The following is a 21649-nucleotide window of genomic DNA, read 5'->3' as shown; positions in this document are numbered from 1 at the left end:
TCTCTTGCTTCAGGGCATGAGCTTGTACAGCGGGCAAAAGGATACCTGGGTTCTAAACCGAGCTCATTCAACCCTGTATTCGACCCTGTAACCTCACAGCCAATCCTCAGAATAGCTATTATTCCCATTTTAGATATAAGAAAGCTGAGAATCAAGGTGCTTCAGATGCCGGACCCTGAGCCCTGTAGCAAGTAGCAGAATTATCACTCTCCAGACCTGCTGGAGGCCTCACTGCTCCTCACGCTGCACCGGCTGGCAGCACCGCCTTGACTTCAGCGTATGTGTACACTGAACACTCAGCATTGCCAAGCGTGGTGCTTCTAAAGTGCATAAAGTTTAAATGAACAAATTTTTTAAAAAATATGTGTCACTATTCCTCAATTACACTTGTTGCAAAGAGTGGGATGTGCCTGTATGCCAGAACCCCTGGCACGGAACCCGAGTACCCCTGGATAAGTAAATAGGGCATCCTGTTTCTTAAATTGTAACAACTTTAGTCCATTTACCTGTATGTGCTCTTGCAAACTACCCAGTACTCTCTAGTAAGCAGAGAACTGTGACTTCATCAGATTCCTCTTGGTGAAGTTGGCTCCCAGTGCTCGCTTCAGGACAGGAGGAGATCTTCATACAAAGGCTGCCTCTCCTCCGTTCAGCCACTGTATGGTGAGCACTTCTTATACGTCTGCTGCAGTTCAGGGGCTGTAATCAGGACAAGCAAGTCCCAGGAGCTGGATTCTTGTCACCAGAGAGACAGGCAAGCAAATGTATAAAATGTCACAGTGAAGGGACAAAAACGAACAAAGCTTTCAGAGAGCTCAGGAAAGACATTGCTCAGAGCATACGCACCGAGAGGCTGTGGTTTGAAAGTTGCCTTCAAAATTCTCATTACGTTTCACCCTCCCATACTGGGTAGAGATGCAGGGACTTCACGCTCAGCTACATTCCTAGCTCTTTTATTTTCTGAGACAACTTCGCTAAATTGCTAAATTGCTAAATTGACTAGGGTGGGTTTGAACTTGTGATCTTCCAACCTCAATCTCCCAAAGTGCAGGGATAAGAGACATGCACCAGCTGAAATTTCACTGCCTCTGGAACAGCATTATGAGGTGGGCTTTGAAGAGATGCCTTGAATTAATGCTGAGATGGTGGGAATGAGTTTTTTATCACAGGAGTAAGTTATGGTCAGTTATTACTGGCGTGAGTTATGGTGGTCCCTTGTTACTGGAGTGAGCGATCGTGCAAGTGGTTCAGCTAGACCAAGAGTGAGGGGTAAGGAGCGAGACAGTCAGATAACACGGGAGCGAGAAAGTTCTCGTGGGAGTTGGTCGGGTATCGCGATAGTTAGTGCGTTATCGCGGTAGGGTGTCAGATATCGCGAGAGTACATTCCTGGTCACGTGGATGACTTTGGGGGCCTTTGTCCTTTTGCTCTTCTCGGGGACCGCACGGTGTCTCCAGTGGGTGCTCTTCTCGGGGACCACACGGTGTCTCCAGTGGATGTTATAACCCTTCCCCTAAAGCGAAGGACGTCACCATATGCAGCCTTTCTAGTTTGCACTTCCCAGCCTCCAGAGCCGTCAGCCCCATACTCTGCAATTCTTTGCAATTTACGCGGTGTTGGGTATTGTGTTACGACAACAGAAAACGGATTAAAACACCCTTGATGCTGAGAGCAGCGAGCAGCGCCAGGAAAGAAGAGCAACTGCGAGGTACCTACGCAGAGGGCTGGGCTCATGCAGCTGAGGGTCAGCTGAGAGGCTCAGCGGGGTGAGCAAGGAGAAGGGAAGCCTAGACAACAAGGCTGCAAGGGATCTGGAGGAGGTGTCCCTGAGGAGTGATGGAGTCGAGCAGGGACCGGGGAGCCCACGGCAAGAGGGCAGCAGGGCCCAGCGTATGTGGGTAGGAGGGGAAGTCAGGGTTGCTAGCAGGAATGACCCCTGGGAAACCAGCGTTCCTTTCCCCTTCTTAGCCCTGCAGAGCAAACCCCTCCTCGTGAGGGCCCAACCCTTTTGCCTTGAACCCTTTTCTCTTCCTTAATAGGCACTACTGCAGCAAATGCCACCTCAGGCTCCCTCAGAGAAGTCCTACTGCTTATAAGGGATTTACACTCAGTTGTTGAGAATAGTACCATTCCATGGCAGGTTCTTATGGGAGACAAACAGTTCTGGCTCACTTGGTGATTTTTTTTTGTTTACGTCCGCCTGTCATTTTTGAAAGAGAGTGGGGTCTTACATATGCACAAGTAAATGTTGCCATATTTCCTTATTCTGAATGTCTCACACATCAGCAGAAATCCAGAAAGACTTCTTCAGGTCAGAGACGCACAGAGAACAATCCAAGAGAAATGTCTTTCTCCCCCTTTTCTGTCCTTCCCGTGTTTATCAGGCACCTCTTATATATCTGCGAGGCATGGGTGTTATAATAACAGTGAAAAATATGAGCTCCCAACCCTGAGAATATTGTCTCTCGACTTTAGAGTAAGGATCCAAAGAAAGCATTTGTCAGCCGCTTCACAGGCTTACCTGCAACAGAGTGAGCCATAAGTCACTGTGTTTATTGGCAGTTTGAAGAGCACAGAGGAAATCCAGTGTATGGTTTCTGTCCAGATGTCCCCACCAACTCCTCATGCCATCATAGGTGAGGCTTTTCAGAGGTGGCTGGATCTAGAGTGTGTGGTGCTGGGATCAAGGATGTGATGCTGGAATTGATGCATGGTGTGATGCTAGAATTCAAGCTGCCCTGCCCTGGGAGTGAGTGCTACCCACCCTCAGGATGGGTAGCCCGAATAGGATATAAGGGGCGGAATGAGGGTTGTTGCTTGTCACTTGGTCACTTGTTGCTTGTAGCTTGCTGCTTGCTGCCTTCTCCCTGCCATGAGCTGTTTCTCCACTGATGTCCCTCTCCATCCCACGCTGCTTTGGAGCCAGCCAATTAGGCCCTGAAATCTCTACAAACTATGAGCCAAATAGAGCTTTCCTCCTTTAACTCTAGGTGTTGAGTATTTTGTCTGAGAATATTAACTAAGATTCCCAGGCTTGAGGGTAGTAGAAGACAGAATCAAAGATGGATCCCTGAGCAAGTGCGTTTTTTCCAGGACTTGAAAGATGAGTAGAAGGAAACCAGAAGAGACGTGACAGGGAGAATGGCACGAAAGGAGAGCATCAAAAAAGGAAATCTGGAAAGGGAAAGAAGTTTGTTCTTTGTGCTCAGCACCACCCCCATTGCCACAAATGAGACAGAAAATCACTGCAGCCTCGAGTTCTGCTGAGCCCAGGACTCCGATGCACTCACCACAGCCCCTGCCACCCCAGGCCGACGCCTCGGGTTCCTCACCGAACTGCTGCAGTCTCACCTCAAATAAGAAGCCATTTACCGTGGGTTTTCCAAAATGCCAGTGACCGTCTCATTGTCTCATCACAACGAGGATTAAGAATCATTATTCATATTAATGGACTATAATAATATTGAGCTTTTATTTTTTATTCAGTAAATATGTGTTGAGATTCCTTTGCTCACAAACCCTAAGCAAGATCAGAGAATGAAGGACAGTGACAAATGGTGAGCTTTATTGCACCCACAGAGCTCCAGTGAAGCAGGGAATGTGGATAGTGGTCAGAGAATCACACAGGTGAACATCGAAGCCCACTGGTGGAGAGTACCTCCAGTGGGAAGTCCTTGCAGCTTTGCAAGTCTCCGCCAGGCCCCTGACCTGCTAACCAAGGTCAGGAGATGTCACAGGGAAGAATGTGACAGACCACTCAGTGGAACCATAACTTGATGTCTATAGAGGGGCTTGTATGTGCCAAGGCCCTGTGGCGAGTGAGAATGAAGGTTAATGATCCAGAGGGGACACAGTGACAGAGGAAGGTGTGAAATGAGGCTCCCGTTACTCTGTTTTTCCTAATATTTTGGCCTGTGCTTGGTCCTTAAAGGCACTGTTCACTTCCCACTTTCAACAGTCTCACGGTATCATCAATGTTCACCCATCTTACATAAAAGGCAACTGAGGGTCGGATATAAGGAAAATCCCCAGTTCACAGTCAGCAGGAAGAGGTTGGCAGTCCAGCTTAGCTCCTCCAACAACTTTTTGAAGTAATTCTTTTTATGACAGAACCATTCTTTGCGGGGGCAGCTAGGAAAAGCGAGTTGTCAGGGCTCGGGGAGCTTGCCCACAGCCTCCCGGCTGCTAGCACTGAAGCTGGGATTAGACTCCATCAGCGCATGCGGTCTTAACCCTGCCCCGTCATTCTTTTTGAGTGTCAGAAAGCAGCAGATTCGAGGGTGCAAAGGAATTGGTTTGCTGAGGAGTGTTGTGCATCTTCTGGGGAGAAGGTGTCAGCTTTGACCTGGCTCTCGTAAAGGGAGAGAAGGGCCTTTGGGTGCCTTCTGGTCTTCTCAGGTGAGAGCCCCGGGTATGTATGTTGTAGGCAAAATATGAGGGAGGCGTGTGCAAGACGCAGGCCTGAGCTTGAACCGCTTCTGACTCTTTATGATGTGTTTAGTCAAAGGGACTAAGCCTAAAAAATTCAAGGAGAGCAACTCCTCTGTAACTGGGAAGCCGAGATGCTTCTGTGCTCGAGACTCAGGGGTGATGTGGGCCTAGATGAGGCGATACAAGGCCAGGAGTGGAGCAGGAACAACAGAAGACCGTGAGGACACACGGCAGCTTGACTCTGGTACCACTCGTGGGAGGCGCGTGGGGTGTGGAGCTCGTCTTCCGGGGTTCAAACATCTGCTCTGCTTCTGCTTTCCCCTGGGATGAGTACAGGGCTAGCCTTCAGGTGTTTCATCTTCATCATTAATGTAACAATCAATGGATGACAAAGGATAATGAAATCTACCTGGGGCAGCCGCTTAGAGTTACTCTAAACCTCAAGTCTGCGCATGGTCAGGCTTATCAACTACCTTTCCTCCCTGGTCCCTTTTGAGGACGAGGCAGTCCGCGTCCACCGCCTGGAATATGAGAAGTGCTCAGTGAATCCGAGCTGCTGTCTGTCTTGACTGTCAGAGAGCTCAGCACTGACTCCAGGTTCATACGCAGCTGGGTGCAGATCCGAGCACTACAGCTTGTGAACAGAATCTGGTCGGGCCATTAGTTCTTCCTGAGCTTTGGCTCCCTCATCCTTAAAGTGCAGCTAGTGATGCTGATCTTCCAGTGCTGCTGGAAAAGCTCATAAAATCTACGTCCAGACAGATAGAACCGCACGGCACAGAGTAGGTGGCGCCTGTTGTCCTGATGGGGCTCTTGCTCACGCTGCGGTGTGTGGTCAGGGTTAGGTAAGAGAGCCCAGGGCTGGGGGGTGTTAGTGCTGGATCTAGCGCACAGAGCAGGTGCCTGATGAATTTTGCGTTCCTTCCCTGCCCCCCACCCTGGTTGCCTGCCTCAGCCCCCCCCCCACACACACACCATTGTTTGCTTAGGGCTTGAATCAAGATGTGGGATGGCTTGTGCTATTTTATTTGAATAAATAAGGAGACTGTGGATACAGATTTATCTAAAACAGCTCTGAGGGAGAGGGAAGCATGGCCCCAAGAAGGGATTGGCCTTGGAATCAACTTGTCATTTCCTTCCTTCTCACATCCTTCTCTCTGTGACTGTCTCCCCTGAAGTACTTCACTTGTTACAGTGCAGATTCACTGGTGGCTGGGCCACACTTGGGAAGATTGGAACCAGAATTTTCTATTCAGATGGTGATGGTGGTGATGTTGTTATGGTGGCGGTGATGGTAGCGATGATGGTGATGGTGATGCTGCTGCTGTTGATGGTGGTGATGATGATGGTGTTGGTGGTGATGGTGATGATGTTGTTGGTGGTGTTGGTGATGGCGATGATGATACTCATGGTGTTCAGATGGTGTGATGGTGGTGGTGATTTGATTATCACTCCTTATCACTGCTGTCTTTGTTTTCCTTGATGTTGGAGGACTAACCTTTGCTGAGCTCTATTTTTTCTAATATTTGGTTGTTTTATAAAATCATCCGCTACATTTTAGCATCACCTCTGAGAGTTAAATGGATTCTATTCTTTTCCACGGATTTGAGTTGGAGGCAACAGGAATTTTTCTGTAAGAGTGGCATCAGTAACTGGCCACAGTAAAATCCAGCTGCAGAGGACATAGTAGAGATGCACTCAAATCCTTGATCCTGCATCCTTGTCCACTACTCTGTCCTTTGATCAGAGGTACCTGCAACTGTCCCCTATGGACCACACCCCTCCTCGCCCTCCTCTGGAGCTGCTGTGCCTACACATGCAGAGCACCCTCAGGGCAAAGTGGCCACCCCTGGACATACCCCCTTAGCCAGTACATTGGTCAGTACAAAACCCCAGAGTCTTGTGCTTTCCTCCAGACAAACCAGTGAAGCCTAATGTGCTCAGTCAGATAATCTTGCTCCTGAGCTCTAAAGAAAGAGTTGTGATGGCACCCAGCTTACAGGTGAAGAAACAAGCCTGCAGTGACCCGAGGTGACCAGCAAGGGAAGTCCACTAGGAGCAGTAGACCAGCAGTCAAGTGCAGACAAATGAATTATTGACCTCAAGTCAGAATTCTGGCAAAAATTCTCTCAGCATCCTTCTAGCATCTCTTAGTCAAATTCTTGCCCAAGTTTGAGATGCGGACGTGCAAATTACTCTGAGAGAAGAGGGGAATGGACACAAAAAGAAGGAAAACATCTTTTAAAAACTTTAAAACCCAAATCTTTGATGCAGACAACTTTCTACAACTCAGACCCTCCAGCAGACTGGTACTTTAAATGTGCATAGTTTTAGCTGATATTTTTTTATGGATAAGGAAAAAAAATGATGTTACAGGTTGTGTTATTTTCAGTGCTGCATTACTTGATTTCACAGTCAAATAATTCTATTTTTGTTCACTAGGGAATTTTGTCACGTTTAATTGTTTGTGACTCCCTCCTCTCCCCATTTTGCTGGAGCCTCCACACCCCACCCCACCCCACCACCACCACCCCCCCCCGTGGTACCTTCCTTTGGATTCTCTTGTGTGCGGTAACCATGGAGATGAATCCCTATTGGATAGTCTCTTGTTCCGGCTTAGAAGTCAAAGAACCAATCAGGATCTCTCCATCTCAGCAGTGTGAGACAGATGAGAGAAGGGAGGCCTTGGTGGATGGAGAGCAGAGGCTGCCCCAGGAGATGGGGAGCTCCTGAGTCCTAGAAATCCTGAGCAGGAAACAGCCTGCAGCTGAGTCAGTGGGTGAGTCAGGTCACATCACTCTCTGTACCCAGCTGCCCTTTCTGTCATGAGACTGCACAAAGGCTGACATCACATGATGGTATAAGGAAAAATCAGAGCAAGCCTGCATAGACAAGTATCAAGCACTTAGAACTCCTCAGTTAACAAGAGCTGCCCTCACAAGGTTATTAAAATGCAGCCCCTTCAAATCCAGGTTAGGTGAAGATGTCTCAACAGGTTTAATCCTGACGATATCAACAGCTGGAAGGGACCTCCACTGGGAAAGATGGGTGTAGAACACTGTTAAACAGTGATGTCTTCGTTTCCATGACGTTGACACCGCAGGGCTGGGAACCGAGTGGAGGCCAATTCCGCATCCACCCCTGAGCTCTAGGAGGGCAGGAATTGTGTCTGATGGGCTCAGCGTTGTATTCTCTAGAACACAGACTCCAGATCCTGGAGGGAAGTAAGGGAGGGAGTGAAGCACAGGAGGGAGGAGCGCTGTTTGGGAAGTGATCATAACTTCCTTCTGATGACATCCCCACGTGTGAGATGATAGCAGTACCTGTCACCCCTCAGTGAGACAGCTCAACAGACAAAGTCTGTAAAACACTGCACAGCACCCAGCACATGACAGCAAAGCAGCTGTCAAGCTTTGCAAAGGCCAGGAAAGTGTGGGCAAGGGAGGATCCTTTCCAGTGCCCCAAACCAATGATTTGTCCAGAGAAAGACTACTCCATCACAGGGTTTGTGTATCTTAGTACAGATGCCCTCGGGAGGGTCAGTAAGTGCTTCCAGGTGAGTGAACCTCCTGTGTCCTGTGCACTGCAGTGGCTGGTGGACCAGAGACCTTCAGTTTTTGCTTTATCTACTGATACTCCTAGAGAACTTTCTAGAAGCCAGATTCTGGTCTTGAGTGCTGGCTACATCAGAGAATAACATAGACCTCAGGTCCTAGTGAGAGGATACAGGATACTGAGCATGTTTGGCCACATCAACATAAATGATAGTTTTTGGAAATGAAGGAAATGCAGTACAGGCAGCTGGGCCATGGGCACCTCCTCCAGGAGTCAGGGGAGCAACACGGGTGGCTGGAAGGAACCAAGCATGTGTCACCTGGACAGAGATTATCCCACGCAAGAGCAGCAGGAAAAGGGTGGATGTGTTTGAGTCAGAGAAAGGTCATTGTCACACAATAGACATGAGACGAGGGTGGAGGCATGGGACAACTCAGGGCTTTGTAGAACATTTTTACAATTCAGTTGCTTTTTGCCCTCAGCTCAGTGAGAAGCCACCGGTGGTATTTATGCAGACAAGTGGCCGCTTCCCCTTTTAGATCACCTGGCACTGAGTCTGCAGTAGACAAGGACAGTCAAGAAACGAGAGGCCAGAGAGAGCTGGTGGACGGATAGTGGTGCTTTGGGGTGCTGGGGAGGCTGTGAATGCGGGAAGAATGAGCCGATGCAAAAGAATCCTGAGTTACTCAGGGCTGTGTGTGTCTGGGAAGGAGAAGGGGGTCGGACAAGAAGAATGTGCACATGGGGATGGATCCTGTCAGCTTCACGTCTTCAGGACCAGATCGGAGGGAGGAGATACGACTCCTCCCGTCCCTCTGGGGCCAGCCCTAGGTCCTAAACACACAATTCCTGCCCCCTTCCCATTGCGAAAAAGCAAACCATTATCTTTATGCTTCTCCAAAAATTATGAAATACAAACAAAGGTTCCCATATGCTTGCTTCCCCATATTTCAATCCGAATTTTACTCCCCCCTCTGTAGCTTACCCCTGCCACCCCCGAGACTCCACACTAGGTGGTCCAACTCCTGCAGACTTACTGCCGAGATGAAATGGAGGAACACATTGTTTTTTCAAAATGATTTAGTGACCTTTTTGGCATCCCCATGCCTGCTGAAATCTTCCATAATTATTCTGTTTGGCAGCAGAGAGTTCGGTTGATCAGGGAAAAGCTGCTGTAGATGTCAGATGTCAATAAATTTGCAACCCATAATTGTAACCACTTGATGCTGGAGCAAAGCAGGAGCAGTGACTTGGTCACAAGGCCAGGAAGGGCTGAACCACTACAAGCTCTAAAGTGTCTCAGGCATTACACAAGCAAAACACGACCCGATTTTCCTTCCTCACGAGCTCATTGTCTCTTTCCCTGTCTTTTTTGCTCTGTCCCCATCACAGGTTCTATCCCTTTCCGTAGACATGAGAATGCGGGTGTTCCCATCCAAAGTCCTTTGGAGCCTTTTCCACCCAGAGCCAGGGACGCTGTAAACAGCCATGGTTCCCCGGTGTCTCTGATTAAACTTATCTGGGTCTTGCCATTTAGATCTGTTTGCCCCTCGCTGGAGCTCAAGCATTGATTTTTTTTTTTTTCCTGGTTTGCTTGCTTCCCGACAGCAAAATGTTTTATATTGGAAAGGTCTGTGTCAGGAATTAGAGAACTTTCCTAACAATGGGAAGAGATACCCTAATAAAAATACACCACTTGCATGCTTGCACTTTGACAAGTGCGAGTGAACTGGAAGACACTGGAAATGCTCTGGAGTCACGGACGCATGTAGCAGAGACATTTGCTTAATAACTCATCCAGTTCCTTGAGCTCACCTTATCAAGCTTTGACCTCTGCTTCTCTCACTTCCTGGTTCAAAAATGCAGTCTTCTCTGTCCTCAAGTTAATTTTTAAATTATACATCGCTGCAGGGAGGCCCTTGTGTTGAACATGATGAGCCATTTCCACATCTGAAATGGGGATTCCAACTAAACGTTAACAATTGCCTATAAATCTCAGCAGGCAGTGTGGCATCTGTAACCACACAGCCTTCCCTGGGAGGAAATGCAGGGCACAGAGAAGGGGGCTTAAAGGGGAGAGGGGATTTTCAGAATAGGAATTTGCAAGCTGTTGATTTCAAGTTCCCTGTGTGCTCACCGGGACCCCAGAGGACCTACCTGAGGTCTGGTTAAAGCTGAGACTGTTCTTTTAAGGAAACTTGCTTGGAGGTTGAGAAGTTGTCCTAAAGTTCAGTAGGATCTGCAAAAGGCTAGTGATGGGTAGAGTCGCTCTGGGGCAGTGTGGCTGCCAGCCAAGGAAACACGAGGCAGACACCTGCTTGGGAACACGGCACTGCGTGGATTTGTCCACTCTCACTGGGGATCATTAGAGAGGTACATGGTCCGGTCTGCCTGGGTTTAAATAAAGGGGGAAATCTGGGCAGTGTGTCAAGCCGGTGGTTCTTAGTCCTGAGCGTGCTTCAGAAGCACCTGCAGGGCCTGTTTATCCCACAGAGGAGTGGGCCCCTTCCTCAGAGTGTTCAGTTGATATAATTCAGATTCCTAACACATTGCTAGATCATAGCAGTGATTCTGGTCCAGGGATCACACTGAAAGAACCACGTAGTTTGCTTGCTCAGGACTGAGAGACACCAGCTTAAAGCAATACCTGGGTTTTCTCCTTCATCTCTCTCCACAAGGTCCAGAAAGCAGACAGCTCTCCTCATTTTACAGATGAGGAGACTGTGTCTGACAGAGGTGAGGACACCACTTCTTATAACTAGTGAGTAGTGGAACCTGGCTTCAAAGCCAGGCAGCCTGAAGCAGAGGCACAAAGGTGCGTGAACCTAAAGAGATGGATGACGTCACCCAGTTATCTCTGCCACCTCAGGGATCTCATCTGAAGCACCTGACTGATTGTCAGGGAAGTAGCTCTGCCTCTTGACTCCACTTAGGATCTTCCTTAACTCTGAAGAGATCGGCCATACGATTATTTTGTAAGCAGTCATTTCAGCTGTTGGGCATGTTAACTCTCAGCCATGCTTATCAAAAGCTCTTGTTTACAATTGGCTGTGAACCAAGGCAAACCTAGCTAAGTAAAGCAAGGAATGTATCAGCTCGTGCGAGGACAGAGTTGACTTGAGGCACAGAGGAGTCCTGGTTTCCAAAGAGACACACCACGCCGCCAGTTTGATGGTTCTCCGTTTCAGCTCTGCTTTCTTCTGGTGGCTTTCACGCTTAGGCAAGTGGCAAGCAGGCGTGGACCAGCTCAGCTTCCCACGCATCGATCAGGAGCGCCTCCAGGAAAGAGTGCCTGCTTCCCTACGGTGCCAACCACACCACACTCGGATTTGGTGGCCCGTTGGGGTGCAGACGTGGAAGCAATGCCCCAAGTTAGGCTGATGGAGTGCTGTCTTTGGGCCTGGGTTCAGTCACACCCATGGAAACAGGCTAGCAGCGGCATGTTTATCTGGGGCTGACAGATGTGCTCAGAGGAGCTCATGTCCGCGTGCTTTGGTGAGAAACGACCCTGAATCCAGCTTGTCTTGTGAAAGCTTGACTCGGCCATCGGCCCCTCTCCTGATGCCTGCCCGTGCTCCCATGTAAGGTAAAGCCACCATTGTCACGGCGCCCTGGCTGAGAATCCGTGTTTCCTCGGGTTTGTCTCCCCTGTCTCCTTGCCCTCCGCCGAGTGCTCCTGGTTAGACCTCTGCGATGCCGCCCGCTTCTCCCGTTCCACTCTGCTTCACTGCGGCTGGGATCTGGACAGAGCCCCCCCTCTCGCAAGGACTGATGCAGTAGCCATGCTTAGTTCTTTTCAGCTCTGCCTGCTACCCTGCCTCGGCCCATCGGTGCGCGCTGGCAGTTTAAAAGTCTCAGGTCAGAGTTCAGATGCCACTGAGTAGAGCTTCCATTTCAACGATGTTTTTTCTACCTGGAGCACTTTGAACAGTCTTTCTGAACTGCAGGTGAACCATTCTCGTGTTTTAAATCTCAATGTAGGCATCATCTTTGTTAAGGACTCTTCCCGGAATACCTTACCTAAGTCAGAAGTCGCCATACTTTTCCCGGAAAGGACCAGCTATAAGTACTTCCAGTATAACAAAGCCACATACCGCTGTTACAGCTCTCCTGTTTACTCTTGTAGCGTAAAGGCAGATCCTACGGAAAAGAATGAGGGTGGGCCAGTGTCCAGTAAAACCCCTTCACTGGACACTGGAACTTCATTTCCATATGTTATAAAATTCCGTTCTTTTGATTTTTGCTGTAGCCATTTAAAAATGCAAAAACTATTCTCAAGTTTGTAGTCTTTACAAACTCGACGGCAGGCTAGATCTGGCTTGTGTATTAGTCTCGAGCGGTTCAGGTCTCTCATGTCTCTCTCAATACCTCTTTTTGGTTTGTTTGCTTCCTTTATAAAATTCATAGCTACGTGATACTAACTTATATATGTTCTTCCTTCTGTCTGGCACTATATAGGCTCCTAGGATACTGCAGTGAACAGAATAGCGTTTCCTATCCCCACAGGGACCTCCTGTCCTGTTGGACGAGGTACTCAGGAGATGACAAGTGAGATCCTTTCAGATCCCACACAGGGATCAGAGTACAGAGGATCCAAGTAGCAGGGATGCCAGTTTACTCTAGCTGGTCCAGGAAGACTTCTCTGAGGGACCCAGTCCTGAAATCAGAAGGGGCTTCAGACAGAAGCAAGTGGAAAGGCCCTGAGGCCAGTGTGAGCTGGGAGAAACCAAAAGAGGGCCAGGCTCATTGGACTTGTAAGAGAGCAAGGTTGAAAAGAGCCCAGGCCCAATTATACAAGAAATGGTGACTAGATATATATTTTCTATACACTAAAGGGCTTTAAACAGTGAAGTGGCATCGCCTGTTGGCATTTATACAGGTGACCCTGGCTGTTGTGTGCAAAACTGGCTCACGGCTGTGTGCTATGTGCATGAGTGCCTCTCCCGCCTTCCCAGGAAGCTCCTTGAAGATGTCGAGCTGACCGGACACATATGTCACACGCCACAGAAACTTCCTGAGGTGAATGCATTCCCTGAAACCAGGAACGCGGCAGCCGCTCTTCCCTGGGCCCCTCCATGGTGGGCTTTCACAGCAGGCCAGCTTGTATCATGAAGTCCACACGCTACGGCTGATAGCAACAAGTGACCTCCTGTGATAGAATGTGGCAAAACAAGCAAGTTAGTACCAGAACAATAAATGCCCGGTTACTGCTGTGGCTTGAGTGTGACACACATGCCCATGGCCTGGGATTAGGGACCCAGCACCCCCTGAGTGGAGCCAGCCGGGCTACATCCTGACCTGCAGACCCCACCGGCATGAACACACCCACCTGAGCAGGCCTCGTCCTCCCCCACCCTCAGTCTGCAGATCACCTTAAACACAAACCATGCACAGGGAGAGCGACAGGCCTGGGGTCCAGAGAGAGACAGAGGGAAGCCTTGTCCTCAGAGAGGCTCCGGGCTGGTTGGTAATGACAGTGAAGATGGCAGCCCACAGCCGAGGTGGTTCAGGGCTCCTAAGTGCCGAGAAGCAGCAGCAAGAGACAGGAACCAGGACAACTGCTTTATGTGAGTGGCCAGGCGGGTCCCTTGTGAGGAAGTGACACCCTTGCTGAGACCTGAAGAAGGTCAGACAACATGGGCTTAGCACTTCTCTGTTTTCTTCTTTAAACCCGGCCACCCCGGGAGATCAGGGCTACCCTCGTGCTCATTTGGCAGATGCAGAAGAGCAGGTGTGCAGGGAAGCCAGGCCTCCGGGTCTTGCAGGTGTTTGTTGATGTACAGATTGGTGGCCTCTCCAGATAGACAGAGGCACCCCGTGTCCCTGGAGGGAAGGTTTCCCTGAGCAGGTGGACAGCGACCCGAGCGACGAGGAGTGATGAACAGGAGTCACTGCTTGCCTCCGCGCTGCAGTTGACTCGAGGAAGCAGAGGCCTGAGCGGTGTCTCGGTGGGTTTGGGTGAAGGAGGCGGCGGTTAGGAAGGCAAACATGGCCTGGCAGCGCCCGGGCTCTGTGGCGTCCCGGCCAAGCGCCTGGGCTGGGCCTTCCTCTTCTTCCTCCACTTCCTCCTTCGTTCCTCGCGCAGCCCGGGCTCGAGGAGATGGAGTGGTCTGCTCAGCGCTGCTTCTCAGATGCTGGACCGCCACCTCCATCTGAGTCACGCACGCCCATCTTTTTCAATCTAATGAACTCCAACCATCAGTGCAACTTAAGTTCGGCTGTCTGTTCGTGCATAGTTAATATTAAAAATGTACTAACAGTGTGGCTGAGAAATCAAATTATGCACATAAATATGCTGGCGTAGCAGAGGCGGCGGCAGAAGCTGAAGTTAGCAACACTGATGCCAGTTCACATTTGCAAATCTCCCGTCAATCTGTCATTAAACATGTTATCAAACGATGATAAGTGTGTGCTTCTTGCTTGCATTGGTGAGCTGACTCCCGACGCCGATGCACATTAATGGGATAATACGCATTAACGTAGCTGTGCTTGGATGAACACAAAACATTTTTTATCTGTCTCAGTTTGTTTCCCCTTGTGGCCCCCAAGTAAGTGTTTTGTATTATCAAATTGCCAAGAAAAAAAAGGAAAGGAAAACATATTACTTTTAATTAGCAAAGCTTGGTGGCGGTGGTTGTATCCCCTCTCCACGACTCCTGTGTGCTGGCAGCGAGAGAGAGGAAAGAGAAGACAGCGGGAGCCGGAGGGAGCCGGAGGGAGCCGGAGGGAGCCGGAGGGAGCCGGAGGGAGCCGGAGGGACGGGACTCCGCTGTCTGCGGGTGAAACGATTACTGTCAGAACTCAGAACCTGGCAATTACGCTCCGTCCTAATGCACTGGCCTTTCATCCTGGGCCCTTGCTCTTGGCAGGCCTGATGGTTCCAGTTCAGTGATACGAAAGGCAGCAGAGGAAATGATCACAGACATCCTGGGCCTGTCACGAGGGCCAGGGCTGCCTGTGGGTCCCAGCTCTACACCCCGGTGCTGCGCGGTGGAGCTGGAGGGCAGGGATGCCCGGGCAACGCCCAGATCTCTGGGTGTCACTGTGCTGAGCGGAGAAGCTGTAGTCACAGCCGTTTCCCAGACTTGGGAACTGGGAAGAATGTGCAGGGCGCCCCGCAAAGCAAGCGGGAGTCACAGCCTGAAAAAGTTAAGTGTCCTTTTCCCTGACCACAGATTGCCTACCCAATCACGAGAATAAAGGCATGCGTACACAGATTTTAGGCAGCAGCACTTGGTCAGAAATCTGCTACCTTGATGATCTGCGATGTGACTGGATTAAGGCCTATCAAAATGTTTATGAAAGTTAGAAATTGATGAAGGACTATTCAGACCCTCATGGGTATTTTTGGCAAATCCTGGGTCAGTCTGACATTTGAGAACTGTCTTCATGATTTTCTGAATCATGGGAATGATATTTCTTCCTAGGAGAGGTGCCAGGACATCTTTGAGATGTGATTATTCATTCATTGAGCAAAAATATATTGGAATTAGCCATTTACAGTTGTAAATTTCGCTACTAAAAAAGCTGAGGCAGGAAGATCACAAGCCCAAGCACAGCCTGGGCAACTTAGCAAGACCCTGCTTCAAAATTTTAAAAAATAAATAAAAAATTTTAAGATTGTATATGTAGCTCAGTACTCCCTGGGTTCCATCTCCAGTGGTACAGAAAGAAGGAAGGAGGGAGGAAGAAAGAAAAAAAGAGAAACAGTAAAGAAAAGAATTACATAACACCCACTGTGTGCAGGAAAACCATGGACTCGGGGCCAGATGGACCTGAAGCATTATGTCATATTTAAGGAAAACAGAGCTTTGAGAATCACTTCACGGTAATTAACTGACTTCATGATGGAAAGTGCGAACGGAGGAACGGGCTGCAGTTTCTGTAGCCTTGGCTTCCAGGCTTGGCGGGATGTGTTCTTTGCCATTAATCATGTCAAAAGGTTACTGCGCTTGGCCTTCCTGGATTGCTGTTTACATGTTTTAAAGTTGACATTGACTTCTTGCCATTTGTATTGGTTCCTAAGTGGGGCGAGCAACTTATTAATGATTAGCATTATTGTTGCTATTATGAATGCACTAATTAAAAGAAAATTGTGTCACCCGGCTTTGTGAGGCAGGCTCAAGACTTCACAGTTAGACATCGGGGCTGGGAGTGTGGAGAGAAAAGCGTGAAGGGAGGGAAAAGGCCGAGCTCAGACGGAGGGAGGGAGGGAGTTCTCAGGTGCCCACCTTCCTCTGTCATAGGCCACTCTTCAGAGCGTTTTCCAGAGCAAAGATGTGAAGAGAATCCGTCCGCCTTTGGTCAGACGCGTTCCCTTGGTCTTTCCTTTGAGTGAGCGCAGAGGCAGGCAGGGTTGCTCAGTCTGTGACCCTTGGGATGATGACCAGATACCAGGCCCTCGGCGGGGGAGCGGGGATGCTCAGATGAGCACGGCACCGTCCCTTCCCTGAGGACCACGGGACAGAGAGGCCGGGCAAGTGACGCAAATGCACACTCCCAGGGCCTCAGCAGGAGCTCCAAATGGGACAGTCCTGACATGCACAGGTGGGACACTTCGCCTCGTCGCTGGGTTAATCCAGTCAGATTACTCTTTCATGTCATAAATAAGCACGTATTTAGCACACTCCGTCTGCTGAACTTTGTCCCGGACAGTGAAAGAGATAAAATAATGCCAGAGGCTTGTGTTTACTGAGAAATCACGAGGACTTTTCCCCTGTTCCCTGACGGTCTGGTCTCGTGCTGGTCTTTCCTGCTTGACCCTGCACAGCATCAGGACAGACATGGAGAACGGCAGGACTCAGCTCAGGATCTGGACCATACTGGGCAGCTTCTCCACGTGCATCCCCTTACTTCCCAGGAATAACCGTCCAGATGTCGGTCTGACAGGGCGATCGCAGTACAAGCACAGTGGAGTGGCACTGTGCCCTAAGATGGACCAGGACTTCCGAGGCTGACCCAGAGCCGCTGCCTCCCGCAGAGTGAGCCGCTGTCACCTTCCAGCTGAGTGTCCCCAGAAGAGAAAGTCTCGCTCGTTGATCTAAAACGTGTGTGCAGACTAGGATTGGCAGGATGCTTGGGACTCGCGGAAGAGTTGCCATGCCAGCAGAGCGGCATTCTGCACCTCTTTCCCTTCTAAAGTTATTTCTTTGTGCTGTTATCAGCTTGACAACAAATAAAACTCCAGGTGGATGAAAGCAGAAGTCATTGTTTAGAAGTTAATATATTTTTCTTACTTAACCTGAATTATTCAACTTGAACCTTTAAAACTTTTAATGACTCCCAGCTCTTTTTTTTCCCCCAAGAATATTTCAAAACAGAAAGCGTTTATATTCTAGGAAAATATCTGTCAGTATTCTCCTTTCATTTGGTGAAGCGTGGGCAGTCTTCAGGGTGATTTCTACATGGTCACTGCACAGTTCTGCTGGGCCAGTACCAGGAGGCTCACCACAGGCAATACTGAGTCTTACACTTCGTGTGACAGTCCGGTTTAAACAGATTTGTAGATTTATCCCAGTGTCAACAATCAGTAACTGGCTTATACAGGAGTTACATTTTCATTAATTTGTTTCCACGTCCATGTTTTTGCCACAGTCTTGGGGAAGGGATGGTCTTGGCACCATCTCATATTAGCAGAACCACTCATCTGTTTACTTAGCATTTATGGGGTGCTTAACACTGCCAGACCCTGGTAGGTTCTAGAAATTTAGCAAGAAACAAAACAGACAATGCCCTATTCTCAAGGAACCAACATTTTAGTGAAGATAGATTATATGCAAATAAAAATGTAGTTTTTCAGATACTAATAAGAGTTAAAAGGGCAAAGGGAAGAGCAATATGGAGAAAGTCTGTTTTAGAAGAGTTGCCTAAGGAGAGCTTGTCCGTGGAAGGGACGTCTGAGCTGAGACCGAATGAATCCAAGAGGGAGACCGTACAGAGAGCGGGGAAGTTGGGCTAAGCCAGCTTTGAGTACTTGTAGCTCAGTCATAAGAGGGATAATGCCGTGATCAAAGAATCTTTGAAAACTGAAATAATTAGAAATTTTGCAGTAAGGACAAAGACCATTCATCAGAGTCAGGGAATCACAGTACATTGAAATCCGAGAATTTCCTACGTTGCTATTTTTCAAATTATAACTTTAATTTGTTATCATCTAGAAATTACATAAAGGATTACAAGTGGCTTGAGAATGAGGTTTGGCACTTTTTAATTTTAGAGATTAGCTGCCAATATTTAAAAATTAGATAAACTTGCTTTGAAATCCAGGTTTCCCGCTCCTCCCGGGTCAGTGCGGGGTGGTGCGGCCCCGCCACATGGAGCCGGTCGGAGCCCCAGTCATCCTCTTCCTCTTGCACCCGGCTTGCTGTCTTCGGTGTACACAGTCTGTCTGTTCCACTGCCTGCCTCACCCCGAGCCTGCCACGATGGTTCAGGCTTTCTCTGCAGGCATTTGAGTTTGTAAGCACAGGTTGATATTATTAACACTTAACCATGCACATTGGTGGATTGCTCATCACTCAAACTTTAGTGTACATTTATCACCGAGTAAAGAAGTCCACTCAAGACCTGATTTATTTTCTTTTTTAAAATTTCATATTTATAAGATGTCTACAAGAAGGTAATATACGAGAAACCAGATTCAAAGCTAAAAGATACAGGAGCTCAGTGTTTACTGAGGAATAAAACTATAATTATAATAATACCCTGCATATTTTAAAAAACAATATAGTCAAAACACCTGCCATCTGGTTCATCTAGGGAAGAGGAGGCGTTGCACAGAGACGTACAGCAGGATGAACACGTCTGTCCAAGGAACCAGGCCGCCTGTGTCAAGGCTGACTGTAACCTGCAAAGTGCTGCCTATGTCCAGGCTCCCCAAACCCAGACCACGTCCCACCGTCTGTCTGCTGTTGTCCGTGGCTGCTTTTGTGCTATCATAAAAATTGAGAGAGGGCACAGCAGAGACCGTGTGGCCTTCAAAATCAAAACCTCATGGAAGTTGTCCACCCTTTGGCTTGTGTGGGTGATGCATGCTGAGGTAGGGATAACAGAAAGAGGAAACGTCGCATTATCATGTCTCCTCGAGGACTTGGGAATTGAAAGGTCACCAGTCCATGGTGAGAGAAGGTGCTCAGCCCTAAGAACACCAGTCCCAATTATTCAGAGCAAAACTGGGGAGTCAATCACAGTTCCCAGGCACAGGTCACAGGATCTCCACAGTCAGTGACGAAGCCCATTTATGTTGTTATATGGGCAGAGGTCCTAAGAATGAATTCGAAGACCACACCTGCTGGAGTTGACCCAAACTGAAGGTGTTCCACAATGTCCCCGCCCACCTGGGAAGGACTGTCCATCTCCCCATGAGAAACTCTGAAGGGTGGGGGGCTTCCCCCCAGGTCCCAGCTCCTGTCCTTATTACACGCCCATCTGAGTCAGAGTCCTGTCCAGGCACCCAGCGAGGAGTCATCCTCCTTCCGAGCAAGCTTTTGGGATGCTGAGATGACACGGGCTGCTATTAATTTCTGAGACTAAAACAACGTGGGTGGCAGATAGGTGATCAGTGTAGTGTTTTTTAAGAAAAAGAGCAGGTTCAGGATTTTGTCAGTCTGTGGGATAGGATGTCCTTGGACCCTGAACCCTGAGTCACCTGTGGTGGGAGAGGCTTTTTGTGTTCATGGTCACGGTAATTACTATCAAGGGTGGCTCTGTTGTGTCTAGGAGTGGAGCAGGGGTGTGGTCCCCTTGCTGTGGCTGAGAACTGCATCTCAGTGGGCTGCTCGGCCTAACGCAGGCCAGTGGGGACACAGTGAACCCAGACTGACCTCACCTCAAACCTCCACTTCTCATCGGCATGGAGGATTTTGACCGTCCATCAGGAACTTGTCTGAATGCAGCAGTCACACGACCCCAGTGGCCACTGTAGCCCATCCAGAGCTGTTTCTAGGGCCCATCTGAGGCCCCTGGCCAGGAAACTCACAGAGGCCTCCGGTGACTGCAGTGTGCTTTCCCACACCACGTGTTCCCCGGCAGTTGCTGGCAAGGTGTGGAATTTTGCTGTGTGCTTGACTCCACACCCTTAGCCCTTCAGTCCCCTGAACAGACCACTGTGGTCATCATCAGTGTCACAGTGCATTTTAGAAACTTGCTGTTAGCTGGCCATGATCACACAGCCAATAGGTGGCAGAACTGGGATAGAGAGCATTGATATCTGGCACAGCCTCTTCCTCTGTGCCCCCGTGGGACCAGGGACCAGGGCATCTCTGGCTTGTGACTCATTCTCATCCTGGGTCTATTCATAGCGAACCTTGGATTAGGTGGCCAGAAGGTTTATTGATATGAAAAAATCACTGTTGAAAAAAAGACAAACCACATCCGTCTAGCACAAAGCCCCTGCGTTAAGCACAGAGTGCACAACAGGGCTAGTATTGGTTTCTGCATTATTTCTCTGCTTTTCACTAGGAGTTAGCCGAGGATTTGAGAGGAAACTTTGGACTCCCGCACCTTTTGGGTCACGAGAGGCTGGGTGTTGCCTACAGGGAATGAGCTCACAGACAGCCTGGTGCCATCCTGCAGGCCCCTGCCCATGTCTTGTGGTGCTCGTGATGTTTAGCAATGAGCTGAGCAAGGCCTGGTTTGCAGCATTTGCGCCGGTACCTGCAGTGTCTGTACGCCCACTGCGGAAGGCGAGCTCGATGGCTGACTCCTGCACTCCACGGTGTGCTGCAGTTACCTCCGCTGTCCCCTCCAGAGCCCCAGCTCAAGGCAGGCAGCTGCGGCTGCATATGTTGGGAGGACTGATGAGGAGTCATGGGGGAAGCGGTTAGCACCTCGCAAGGCACTGCAGTAACCATTCCCGGAGTGTCATCCTTAGCTGGAGTCTATTAGGATTCTAATGTCTTGTGACTCAGTTTCCTTATATTAAAAGTCATAGTAAGCTACGCTACCCACCTCTTGCTCAGGATAAGTGGGAATGATTGAGTGAGATAATCTTTATCAACTGCTCTGGAAAGCTACAGTCTTATTTTAAAAAATAGCACTTTATTAAAACCAAATCAAAATTCAGAATATATTTTAGCTAGGCAAAAGTCACACAACTGAATCATAATTTTTAGTTCCTCTGTCATCATTTTTCCAGAGCTTTGGGGCTCTTCTAACTTCCCGATATTAATTCCCATTTAAAAGTCATTTAATTGCCAGAAAACTCCACAGCTCAGTAAAAATTCAGTCCATCTAGATTCTGAGAGTATTTTTGGATTAAGTCTTTTTGATCTTTTACTCTCAATCCCTAATGCTTTTTGTGAGGAATCCTCAATAATCCCTGTTTTTAGTTCTTAGGTCCCCACTTGCCCTTTGAAAAGCAGGATTTCCGTTGCGTCTCAAAAGTGAAGACAGAATGAACCCTCCAGCCACACTTCCACGGCTGCAGCCAGGCACCAGCCTCTTCCCACACGGAGGTCCCCCGTGGGGCGCACTCAGATTCTCTGCTCAGCCCTGCCTGGGGTCCTGGGGGAATGCGGCGTTTAAGAACATCGTCTTGGTATTTCCCATTCATTGCATTTCTTCTGAGTCACTGGATTTTGGGGTTTCCCTGTCTCTTCCACTTACAACTAGAAATGCTTGATTAACCTTCAACAACCCAAGTTCTTGGGCTGACACTTAGTGAT

At 48.9% G+C, this 21649-nt stretch overlaps 1 protein-coding gene and 1 long non-coding RNA gene across 4 annotated transcripts in view; one reads left to right on the top strand and one right to left on the bottom strand.

The window, feature by feature from the left end:
* Positions 1-21649, top strand: part of Tshz2 (teashirt zinc finger homeobox 2) — a 416873-nt gene that overhangs the window by 254870 nt on the left and 140354 nt on the right. The gene's annotated exons all lie outside the window — the stretch shown is intronic.
* Positions 9049-13498, bottom strand: LOC134475961 (uncharacterized). Its single transcript, XR_010047310.1, has 2 exons — positions 13372-13498; positions 9049-13135 (listed from the first exon to the last, which is right to left on the bottom strand). It is a non-coding gene; the product is annotated as an uncharacterized LOC134475961 (long non-coding RNA).

Source organism: Cavia porcellus, unplaced genomic scaffold (genome assembly GCF_034190915.1).
Source record: "Cavia porcellus strain 051 isolate PalLab524CR breed Dunkin Hartley unplaced genomic scaffold, mCavPor4.1 scaffold_5, whole genome shotgun sequence".
Classification (NCBI taxonomy): domain Eukaryota; kingdom Metazoa; phylum Chordata; class Mammalia; order Rodentia; family Caviidae; genus Cavia; species Cavia porcellus.
The sequence above is the reverse complement of the archived record's forward strand: the minus strand, read 5'-3'. Positions and strand labels throughout refer to the sequence as shown.